General features: G+C 40.2%; 1 non-coding gene across 1 annotated transcript; it reads left to right on the top strand.

Moving 5' to 3' along the window:
• Window positions 1-11,737: 11,737 nt before the first annotated feature.
• LOC115838095 lies at window positions 11,738-11,841 on the top strand. Its single transcript, XR_004033143.1, has one exon. It is a non-coding gene; the product is annotated as a U6 spliceosomal RNA (small nuclear RNA).
• The last annotated feature ends 1,042 nt before the right edge of the window (window positions 11,842-12,883 follow it).

Here is a 12,883-nt window from a genome sequence, read left to right as displayed (position 1 = left end):
CAGCCTGAAAATGTGCTCTAACTTTCATATGATGAAACCTGTGTTCATTTTTTTAAAAATTTTTCCAGCTAGTCTGTCATGGACGTTAGCAATTTGTGTGTGGTTTAACTTCACTGGATTACTGGGGTTGTTGAACATCTTTTCTAGAAGTATTTCTTCTCTTTTGACTTCCTGACTGTGTCCTTAGCAAAGGCTGTCTGACTATCTTGTTTCTATGTCTCTTTTGATACCCAGTTAAGAAATGTGCCCATCCTAAAAGTTAATACATGATATGGAAAGAAAGAATGAATGGGGCTTCAAATGCAATCTGAACCCAGGCATCTGGACCACAGCCTCAGCCCCAGCTGGAGCTTGGAGCTGATGTGTGTTCTTCCAGGAGTGGTGGGTGAGGAGGAGCTGTGGGTAATTCAGCCTGAGAAGTCCGTGTCAGTTGCAGCTGGAGAAACGGCCACTCTGCACTGCACTGTGACCTCCCTGATCCCCGTAGGGACCATCCAGTGGTTCAGAGGAGCTGGACCAGGCCAGGAATTAATCTACAGTCAACAAGAAGGCAACTTCCCCTGGATAAGAACTGTTTCAGGCCGGGCACGGTGGCTCACGCTTGTAATCCCAGCACTTTGGGAGGCCGAGGGGGGCGGATCACGAGGTCAGGAGATTGAGACCACGGTGAAACCCCGTCTCTACTAAAAGTACAAAAAATTAGCCGGGCGTGGTGGCGGGCGCCTGTAGTCCCAGCTACTCGGAGAGGCTGAGGCAGGAGAATGGCGTGAACCCGGGAGGCGGAGCTTGCAGTGAGCCGAGATTGCGCCGCTGCACTCCAGCCCGGGCAACAGAGCAGACTCGTCTCAAAAAAAAAAAAAAAAAAAAAAAAAAAAAGAACTGTTTCAGACATCACAAAGAGAAACAGCAAGAACTATTGCATCCGTATCAGTAGCATCACACCAGCAGAGCCGGCACCTACTACTGTGTGAAATTCCCCTAACATGGAGATTAAGTCTGGACCAGGCACGCAGATGTTTGTGCATGGTTGCGTACAGATCCCTAGAAATCCAGCACATTGTTCTAAAACAAATTACAATCCCTGGGAGCCTAAGGCCCTTATGCCATTATAGGAAGGGCTCCCCTTTTGCTTTACCGCTTGGTGGCCACGGAAGTTACTAAAATACAAAATAGGGGCGTGTTGGTGGGCGCCTGTAGTCCCAGCTACTCGGGAGGCTGAGGCAGGAAAATCGCGTGAACCCGGGAGGCGGAGCTTGCAGTGAGCGGAGATGGCGCCACTGCACTCCAGCCTGGGAGACAGAGCGAGACTCCGTCTCAAAAAATAAAAAAAAAAAAAAATAATAAAAAAAAAAAAAAAAGAAGGGGATAGTGAGAGGTCACCGTGAAGCAGCAGGGTGAAATGTAACCCCAGCACCATCTATCAGTAGACTCCTAACTCTTTAGAATCTTACAGCTTCCAAAGGCCCACAAAGCACAGTGGGTAAAAGTAGACTACACGGCCAGATCGCCTGGGATTAACTTCTTGCTCTGCCATTTACATGCTATGTGACATTAATTCTATTTTTTTTTTACAAGGTCTCTCTGTGTTGCCCAGGATGGAGTGCAGTGGCGTGATGCCAGCTCACTGCAATCTCTGCCTCCCAGGTTCACGCGATTCTCGTGCCACAGCCTCTTGAGTAGCTGGGATTATAGGCATGTGCCACCATGCCCGGCTAATTTTTTTGGATTTTTTTTAGTGGAGACAAGGTTCCGCCATGTTGGCCAGCCTGGTCGCGAACTCCAGACCTCAAGTGACCCTCCCACCTCGGCCTCCCAAAGTGCTGGGATTACAGGCATGAGCCACCATGCTCAGCCTATGTGACCTTAATTCTTAATTAAGATTCTTAATTCAAAATATTAAATTCTCTGTGCCTCAATTCCCTTGTGTTTAAGGTAGGGATAACAATAGTATCCACTTCATAGATTTGTTATAAAATTTATAAATGTGAATGGGCTTATAAATGGAAAACACTTAGAAGAGTGTCTGCCGTATAATAATTATTATATTACTATATATCATTAGTACTCAGGATATTACAACCAATTAAACTTAAAAACATAATCTTAAAAGCATGGAACCATAGATTCCCATAAGATATGAATGATAAATTTATTGAGGCAGAAAGTTATAAGAATCACATATAGATTATTGATATAGAATGTGTAATTCCTACATTTCTTAAATTTTGTCCTTTATTTCTATAAGTTCTGTGTATTCTTGAGTTTGGTCCTGACTGATTCAATCATGGCTGAAAACAAACCGTGCAAGACTCTAAACAGCACCCATTAAAGGAAAGCCTGGGAAGTCCAACAGTTAGTTCAGATGTACTTGTATTGGTGAATTAATGATTATGATTCTTTAAAAAAAATTAGTGTGATAATTTACCGTAACAGAACTATAGAAACATAGAAACATACATCACGATAATTTAGGGGACTTTCAAATTTTAGCACCTTACAGCCATGGAGAAACAAGGAGAATGGTAGGTACTTTTTGGGGACAAAGAAAATGTCATACAATTTTAAAGAATTGAAACTAAAAAGCAATTTATGCACAAAGCACTGAGTGACATCAGCATGAGATGCCTAAGGACAATATTAGACCCTAGAATACAAGGAATAGTGCCTTCACAATTCTTAGGGAAAATTATTTCTAAGCTAAAATTATTTACCCAGCCAATCTATGGAGTTTTCAAGATTATCAAGAATTGCTTTTTACATCCTCTTATGGAGTCAAACAAAAAAAAAGTAAGAATGAGAACTAGGGATAGGGGATTGGAAACCCTAAGATAACAGCTGTGCAGGAGGCATAGAAATGGCCACTGGGCCATTCCAGAACAGGAGGACTTGCGGCATTACTAGGGACATCTCCAAAAGATGGAATCAGTAGAATACTTAAGTAGTCTTCAAACTCATGCCCACCATGTCTAAGAGTATTTAACATTACGTTGAAGTATTTGTCAATGCTTTTAGGAGAGAGCAACAAAAAAGCATATTAATTGCAAAAGAAGTGGGAAAACTATCTCTCTTTGTAGATGATATGGTATCTGGAAAACTTAATAGAATCAACATTAAACTACTATAAAAAAAGATAATTTAAGTAACATAGTAAGTTATAAAATCAACAAACAGAAATCAATAACCTTCACATATACAAAGAAAAACCAGTTAGAATATACAGTGAAAAAAGACAAACACATATACAATAGCAAAATAAAATTAAATTAAATAATTGGGGCAACTTCTACCAAAATAGTGACAGGAACTGGATTTACTCTCTTGCTAAAAATCTGGGCAAATTATTTAAAACATGGTAGACAAGACATTGAATACCAGGCAACAAAGGACAGTGATCCCTGTAAAATGGGACACAAATGAAGTGAGCCCTAAAGCTGCCCTAAGAGTACTCTCTGAGAAGGCTTTAAGACCACCATACGAAAAGGGATAACTCAGGTGGAGCCCAAAGCTCTCCCTGAGTTGATAAGAAGGACCTGGATGTCCACAGAGGCCAAGTGGCTAGAGTTTTCAGGGTAGGGCACTAAAGAGCAGATAGTTTCACAGAAAGAGAACTCCAAATATCTGTAAAAGGTCCCCATTGAATATTCAGTATTGAAAAGTGTATTATGTACATGAGAAAAATACACGAGGCCAGAGGAGAAAAATTTCTGGAGCTTACACAAGGTTAAGAATAGTGCCTGATCTTTACAACCTGAGTGAAAACAATTCATAATTCATGAGACATCCGGTAGAATACACAGAAGAGTTCTGCCTCAGTAAAGGAAAAAGAATTAGCCCTAGACCAAATGATGCTGGAGGCCTGCCTTGCAAAGCTTAAGTCCAAAACATGAAAAGTTCAAACCACTTCCAGGTAATTTAACCATGTCCCAAAACAAGCTCAAGCATATTTATAGAAAGGCAAAATACCAACTACCCAATGAAGTAAAAGTCACAGTATCTGTTATCCAATAAAAAATCACCAGGCATGAAAATGTGATTCATAATAAGAATCACAGGAAGGATTCTTATTATGAATAAGAATAGCAGGAAAATGTGATTCATACTAAGAAAAATTAATCATTTGAAACTAACCAGAAAAGACAGATGATAGAATTAGTACACAAAGAAATTAAAGTTATTATAAGTATACTCTGTACATTCAGGAAGCTAGAAGAAAAACTGAATATGTGAAGTAGATGCATGGAAAATATTTAAAAGATCCATATTGAACTTTTAGAGATGAAAGCTGCAATATCTAACATGAAAAATAGACTGAGTAGGATTAATAGCAGATAAGACATTGAAGAAAATAGATTAATGAACTTAAAGACGCAACAGATAAAAATGGAATATATAAAGCCACATCCAAATATAAGACAAAAAAATTAAAAACTGTATAAAAGATAAACAGAGCAGCCGGGTGCAGTGGCTCTCGCCTGTAATCCCAGCACTTTGGGAGGCCGAGGCAGGCGGATCACCAGGTCAGGAGATCGAGACCATCCTGGCTAACATGGTGAAACCGCATCTCTACTAAAAAAAAAATACAAAAAATTAGCCGGGCGTGGTGGTGGGCGCCTGTAGTCCCAGCTACTTGGGAGGCTGAGTCAGGGGAATGGCTTGAACCCGGGAGGTAGAGCTTGCAGTGAGCTGAGATGGCGCCACTGCACTCCAGCCTGGGCGACAGAGCGAGACTCTGTCTCAAACAACAAAAAAAGATAAACAGCATCAATCAGCAGCTATGGGGAAATTTCAAGTGGCCTAATAGATATGTATTGGAGACAACAGTGGAAGAGGGGACAGAAAGAATATTTGAAGAAATAATGGTCACATGTGTTCCAAATATAATGAAAACTGTAGACCCACAGATCCAAAAACTCAATGAACCCCAAGCACAAACCAAGTTGCACAAACCAATAAAGAATATATCTTAAAAGCAGCCCCCCCAAAATAAATATTAAATACAAAACAACAAAAAATAAATAACACAGGAGATTTTTCATCAAAAATAATGCAAGCTTAAGACTGTGGGGGGCGTGGGGGGGTGGAGCCAAGATGGCCGAATAGGAACAGCTCCGGTCTATAGCTCCCAGCCTGAGCGACACAGAAGACAGGTGATTTCTGCATTTCTGTTTGAGGTACCAGTTTCATCTCACTAGGGAGTGCCAAACAGTGGGTGCAGGACAGTCGGTGAAGTGCACTGTGCGCGAGCCGAAGCAGGGCGAGGCATTGCCTCACTCGGGAAGCGCAAGGGGTCAGGGAGTTCCCTTTCCTAGTCAAAGAAAGGGGTAACAGATGGCACCTAGAATATCAGGTCAGTCCCACCCTAATACTGCACTTTTCCAACGGGCCTGGAAAACGGCACACTAGGAGATTGTGTCCCGCACCTGGCTCGGAGGTCTCGCTGTGCCCACGGAGTCTCGCTGATTGCTAGCACAGCAGTCTGAGATCAAGCTGCAAGGCGGCAGCGAGGCTGGGGGAGGGGCGCCCGCCATTGCCCAGGCTTGCTTAGGTAAACAAAGCAGCCAGGAAGCTCGAACTGGGTAGAGCCCACCACAGCTCAAGGAGGCGTGCCTCCCTCTGTAGGCTCCACCTCTGGGGGCAGGGCACAGACAAACAAAAAGTCAGCAGGAACCTCCACAGACTTAAATGTCCCTGTCTGACTGACAGCTTTGAAGAGAGTAGTGGTTCTCCCAGCACGCAGCTGGAGATCTGAGAACGGACAGACTGCCTCCTAAAGCGGGTCCCTCACCCCTGAGCAGCCTAACTGGGAGGCACCCCCCCAGTAGGTACAGACTGACACCTCACTCAGCCAGGTACTCCTCTGAGACAAAACTTCCAGAGGAACTATCAGACAGCTGAATTTGTGGTCTCATGAAAATCCACTGTTCTGCAGCCACCGCTGCTGACACCCAGCCAAACAGGGTCTGGAGTGGACCTCTAGTAAACTCCAACAGACCTGCAGCTGAGGGGCCTGTCTGGTAGAAGGAAAACTAACAAACAGAAAGGACATCCACACCAAAAACCCATCTGCACATCACCATCATCAAAGACAAAAAGTAGATAAAACCACAAAGATGGGGAAAAAACAGAGCAGAAAAACTGGAAACTCTAAAAAGCAGAGCACCTCTCCTCCTCCAAAGGAACGCAGTTCCTCACCAGCAACGGAACAAAGCTGGATGGAGGATGACTTTGATAAGTTGAGAGAAGAAGGCTTCAGACGATCAAACTACTCTGAGCTACGGGAGGAAATTCAAAACAATAGCAAAGAAGTTAAAAACTTTGAAAAAAAATTAGAAGAATGGATAACTAGAATAACCAATGGAGAGAAGGGCTTAAAGGAGCTGATGGAGCTGAAAGCCAAGTATCGAGAACTACGCAAAGATTGCAGAAGCCTCAGTAGCAGATGCGATCAACTGGAAGAAAGGGTATCACTGATGGAAGATGAAATGAATGAAATGAAGCGAGAAGGGAAGTTTAGAGAAAAAAGAATAAAAAGAAATGAACAAAGCCTCCAAGAAACTTGGGACTATGTGAAAAGACCAAACCTACGTCTGATTGGTGTACCTGAAAATGATGGGGAGAATGGAACCAAGTTGGAAAACACTCTGCAAGATATTATCCAGGAGAACTTCCCCAATCTAGCAAGGCAGGCCAACATTCAGATTCAGGAAATACAGAGAACGCCACAAAGATACTCCTCGAGAAGAGCAACTCCAAGACACATAATTGTCAGATTCACCAAAGTTGAAATGAAGGAAAAAATGTTAAAGGCAGCCAGGAAGAAAGGTCGGGTTACCCACAAAGGGAAGCCCATCAGACTAACAGCTGATCTCTCGGCAGAAACTCTACAAGCCAGAAGAGAGTGGGGGCCGATATTCAACATTCTTAAAGAAAAGAATTTTCAACCCAGAATTTCATATCCAGCCAAACTAAGCTTCATAAGTGCAGGAGAAATAATATACTTTACAGACAAGCAAATGCTGAGTGATTTTGTCACCACCAGGCCTGCCCTAAAAGAGCTCCTGAAGGAAGCACTAAACATGGAAAGGAACAACCAGTACCAGCCCATGCAAAAACATGCAAAATTGTAAAGACCATTGAGGATAGGAAGAAACTCCATCAACTAACGAGCAAAATAACCAACTAACATCATAATGACAGGATCAGATTCACACATAACAATATTAACAATAAATGTAAATGGGCTAAATGCTCCAATTAAAAGACACAGACTGGCAAACTGGAGAAGGAGTCAGGACCCATCAGTGTGCTGTATTCAGGAAACCCATCTCACGTGCAGAGACACACATAGACTCAAAATAAAGGGATAGAGGAAGATCTATCAAGCAAATGGAAAACAAAAAAAGGCAGGGGTTGCAATCCTAGTCTCTGATAAAATAGACTTTAAACCAACAAAGATCAAAAGAGACAAAGAAGGCCATTACATAATGGTAAAGGGATCAATTCAACAAGAAGAGCTAACTATTCTAAATATATATGCACCCAACACAGGAGCACCCAGATTCATAAAGCAAGTCCTGAGTGACCTACAAAGGGACTTAAACTCCCACACAATAATAATGGGAGATTTTAACACCCCACTGTCAACATTAGACACATCAACGAGACAGAAAGTTAACAAGGATATCCAGGAATTGAACTCAGCTCTGCACAAAGTGGACCTAATAGACATCTACAGAACTCTCCACCCCAAATCAACACAATATACATTTTTTCAGCACCACACCACACCTATTCCAAAATTGACCACATAGTTGGAAGTAAAGCTCTCCTCAGCAAATGTAAAAGAACAGAAATTATAACAAACTGTCTTTCAGACCACAGTGCAATCAAACTAGAACTCAGGATTAAGAAACTCACTCAAAACTGCTCAACTACATGGAAACTGAACAACCTGCTCCTGAATGACTATTGGGTACATAATGAAATGAAGGCAGAAATAAAGATGTTCTTTGAAACCAACGAGAACAAAGACACAACATACTAGAATCTCTGGGACACATTCAAAGCAGTGTGTAGAGGGAAATTTATAGCACTAAATGCCCACAAGAGAAAGCAGGAAAGATCCAAAATCGACACCCTAACATCACAATTAAAAGAACTAGAAAAGCAAGAGCAAACACATTCAAAAGCTAGCAGAAGGCTAGAAATTACTAAAATCAGAGCAGAACTGAAGGAAATAGAGACACAAAAAACCCTTCAAAAAATTAATGAATCCAGGAGCTGGTTTTTTGAAAAGATCAACAAAATTGATAGACCGCTAGCAAGACTAATAAAGAAGAAAAGAGAGAAGAATCAAATAGATGCAATAAAAAATGAAAAAGGGGATATCACCACCGATCCCACAGAAATACAATCTACCATCAGAGAATACTACAAACACCTCTATGCAAATAAACTAGAAAATCTAGAAGAAATGGATAAATTCCTCGACAAATACACCCTCCCAAGACTAAATCAGGAAGAAGTTGAATCTCTGAATAGACCAATAACAGGTTCTGAAATTGTGGCAATAATCAATAGCTTACCAACCAAAAAGAGCCCAGGACCTGATGGATTCACAGCCGAATTCTACCAGAGGTACAAGGAGGAACTGGTACCATTCCTTCTGAAACGATTCCAATCGATAGAAAAAGAAGGAATCCTCCCTAACACATTTTAAGAAGCCAGCATCATCCTGATACCAAAGCCTGGCAGAGACATAACCAAAAAAGAGAATTTCAGACCAATATCCTTGATGAACATTGATGCAAAAATCCTCAATAAAATACTGGCAAACCGAATCCAGCAGCACATCAAAAAGCTTATCCACCATAATCAAGTGGGCTTCATCCCTGGGATGCAAGGCTGGTTCAATATACACAAATCAATAAATGTAATCCAGCATATAAACAGAACCAAAGACAAAAACCACATGATTATCTCAATAGATGCAGAAAAGGCCTTTGACAAAATTCAACAACCCTTCATGCTAAAAACTCTCAATAAATTAGGTATTGATGGGACGTATCTCAAAATAATAAGAGCTATCTATGACAAACCCACAGCCAGTACCATACTGAATGGGCAAAAACTGGAAGCATTCCCTCTGAAAACTGGCACAAGACAGGGATGCCCTCTCTCACTGCTCCTATTCAACATAGTGCTGGAAGTTCTGGCCAGAGCAATCAGGCAGGAGAAGGAAATAAAGGGTATTCAATTAGGAAAAGAGAAAGTCAAACTGTCCCTGTTTGCAGATGACATGATTGTATATCTAGGAAACCCCATTGTATCAGCCCAAAATCTCCTTAAGCTGATAAGCAACTTCAGCAAAGTCTCAGGATACAAAATCAATGTACAAAAATCACAAGCATTCTTGTACACCAATCACGGACAAACAGAGAGCCAAATCATGAGTGAACTCCCATTCACAATTGCTTCAAAGAGAATAAAATACCTAGGAATCCAACTTACAAGGGATGTGAAGGACCTCTTCAAGGAGAACTACAAACCACTGCTCAATGAAATAAAAGAGGATACAAACAAATGGAAGAACATTCCATGCTCATGGGTTGGAAGAATCAATATCGTGAAAATGGCCATACTGCCCAAGGTAATTTATAGATTCAATGCCATCCCCATCAAGCTACCAATGACTTTCTTCACAGAAGTGGAAAAAACTACTTTAAAGTTCATATGGAACCAAAAAAGAGCCCGCATCGCCAAGTCAATCCTAAGCCAAAAGAACAAAGCTGGAGGCATCACGCTACCTGACTTCAAACTATACTACAAGGCTACAGTAACCAAAACAGCATGGTACTGGTACCACAACAGAGACATAGATCAATGGAACAGAACAGAGCCCTCAGAAATGATGCCGCATATCTACAACTATCTGATCTTTGACAAATCTGACAAAAACAAGAAATGGGGAAAGGATTCCCTATTTAATAAATGGTGCTGGGAAAACTGGCTAGCCATATGTAGAAAGCTGAAACTGGATCCCTTCCTTACACCTTATACAAAAATTAATTCAAGATGGATTAAAGACTTAAATGTTAGACCTAAAACCATTAAAATCCTACAAGAAAACCTAGGCAATACCATTCAGGACATAGGCGTCGGCAAGCACTTCATGTCTAAAACACCAAAAGCAATGGCAACAAATGCCAAAATTGACAAATGGGATCTAATTAAACTAAAGAGCTTCTGCACAGCAAAAGAAACTACCATCAGAGTGAACAGGCAACCTACAGAATGGGAGAAAATTTTTGCAACCTACTCATCTGACAAAGGGCTAATATCCAGAATCTACAATGAACTCAAACAAATTTACATGAAAAAAACAAACAACCCCATCAAAAAGTGGGCAAAGGACATGAACAGACACTTCTCAAAAGAAGACATTTATGCAGCCAAAAAACACATGAAGAAATGCTCATCATCACTGGCTATCAGAGAAATGCAAATCAAAACCACAGTGAGATACCATCTCACACCAGTTAGAATGGCCATCATTAAAAAATCAGGAAACAACAGGTGCTGGAGAGGATGTGGAGAAATAGGAACACTTTTACAATGTTGGTGGGACTGTAAACTAGTTCAACCATTGTGGAAGACAGTGTGGCAATTCCTCAGGGATCTCGAACTAGAAATACCATTTGACCCAGCCATCCCATTACTGGGTATATACCCAAAGGACTATAAATCATGCTGCTATAAAGACACATGCACACGTATGTTTATTGCGGCACTATTCACAATAGCAAAGAGTTGGAACCAACCCAAATGTCCAACAGCGATAGACTGGATTAAGAAAATGTGGCACATATACACCATGGAATACTATGCAGCCATAAAAAATGATGAGTTCGTGTCCTTTGTAGGGACATGGATGAAACTGGAAAACATCATTCTCAGTAAACTATCGCAAGGACAAAAAACCAAACACCGCATGTTCTCACTCATAGGTGGGAATTGAACAATGAGAACTCATGGACACAGGAAGGGGAACATCACACTCCGGGGACTGTTGTGGGGTGGGGGGAGGGGGGAGGGACAGCATTAGGAGATATACCTAATGCTAAATGACAAGTTAATGGGTGCAGCAAAACAACATGGCACATGGATACATATGTAACAAACCTGCACATTGTGCACATGTACCCTAAAACCTAAAGTATAATAATAAAAATAAATAAATAAATAAATAAATAAAAGACTGTGGGGATACATCTTTAAAGCTTTTTTTTTTTTTTTTTGAGATGGAGTTTCACCCTCGTCACCCAGACTGGAGTGCAATGGCATGATCTCAGCTCACTGCAACCTCCGCCTCCCAGATTCAGGTGATTCCCCTGCCTCACCCTCAAGAGTAGCTGGAATTACAGGCACCTGCCACCATGCCTGGCTAATTTTCGTAGTTTTAGTAGAGATGGGGTTTCACCATGTTGGCCAAGCTGGTCTCGAACTCCTGACCTCAGGTGATCCACCCCTTTCAGCCTCCCAAAATGCTGGGATTACAGACGTGCCCCACTGTGCCTGGCTATTTAAAGCATTTTTAAAAAGAAAATAATAATTAAAAAGTCATTCTAGAATTTTTACCTAACAAAAACGTCTTTTAAAATAAATAAATAAAATTAAGCATTTAATTTATTTATCTATTTTTTGAGCCAGTCTTGCTCTGTCACCAGGCTGGAGTTAAGTACTCACTTTGGCAGCACAGATACTAAGAGTGGAATGATACAGAAATTAGTATGGCCTGTGTACACGGATGGAATGCAAATTTGTGATGCATTCCATATATTTTCTCAGTTTTGCTAGATGGAAAGCATTCTAGAGACGTATAGTGGTGATGGTTGCACAGCAATGTGAATGTACTCAATGTCACTGAACTGTACACTAATAAATGGTTAAGATGGCAGATCTTGTGTGTATTTTACCACAATTTTTGAAGTGAAGAATAAAGACTTTATCAGTCATACAAAAGCTGAAAGAATTCATCATCAACAGATCTGCACTATAAGAAATGTTAAAAAGATGTCCTTCCAACAGTAGTAAAATGATAACAGATGGAAACCTGGATATATACAAATAAATTAAAAGCAGAGAAATAGTAAAAATGTGGGAAAATATTTTAAAAGTATATTTAAATGTACTTAAAACATAGTCAACTGTTCAAAGCAAATACAATAATAATATATTTGACAGATTATAACATACATGGAAGTAAAATGTGTGAGAAAAATAGCACAAAGACCAGGAAGAGAGACATACAAATATATTACTGTAAGAATTTTATGCTATATGTGAAGTGATACCTTATCACTCATGGTAAATAATGATGAGTTAATAATGTATGCCAGAAATCCCAAAACAACCAGTAAAATAACACAACAAAGAGTAATAGCTAATAAACTGACAAAAGAGATAAATCAGAATCATAAAAATCAATCCAAAAGAAGACAGAAAATGAGGTACACTGGAAAAGAGATGAGGCTAGTAAGTAGCAAGATCATAGATTTAGACCTAGTCATATAAATAATCATATTAAATGTAAATGGTTTAAACACCCTAATTAAAATAAAGTGATTTTCACATTAGATTTTTTAAAGTAAGATCCACTATTTGCTGCCTGCGGAGAATCGATTCTCTTCAAAAATAAAGGCAAAAATAGATTAAAAATAAAAGGACAGAAAAATATAAACATTAACAATAATTTTTTAAATATGGAATGCCTACATTAATATCAAAGTATATTTAGAACAAAGAAATTATGAGAATTTAGAATATCATTTATAATAAACTGATCAATTGATCAATAAAATATACCAATTCTAAATGCTGATGC

The sequence above is a fragment of the Nomascus leucogenys genome, chromosome 13 (assembly GCF_006542625.1).
Source record: "Nomascus leucogenys isolate Asia chromosome 13, Asia_NLE_v1, whole genome shotgun sequence".
NCBI lineage: Eukaryota > Metazoa > Chordata > Mammalia > Primates > Hylobatidae > Nomascus > Nomascus leucogenys.
The sequence above is the reverse complement of the archived record's forward strand: the minus strand, read 5'-3'. Positions and strand labels throughout refer to the sequence as shown.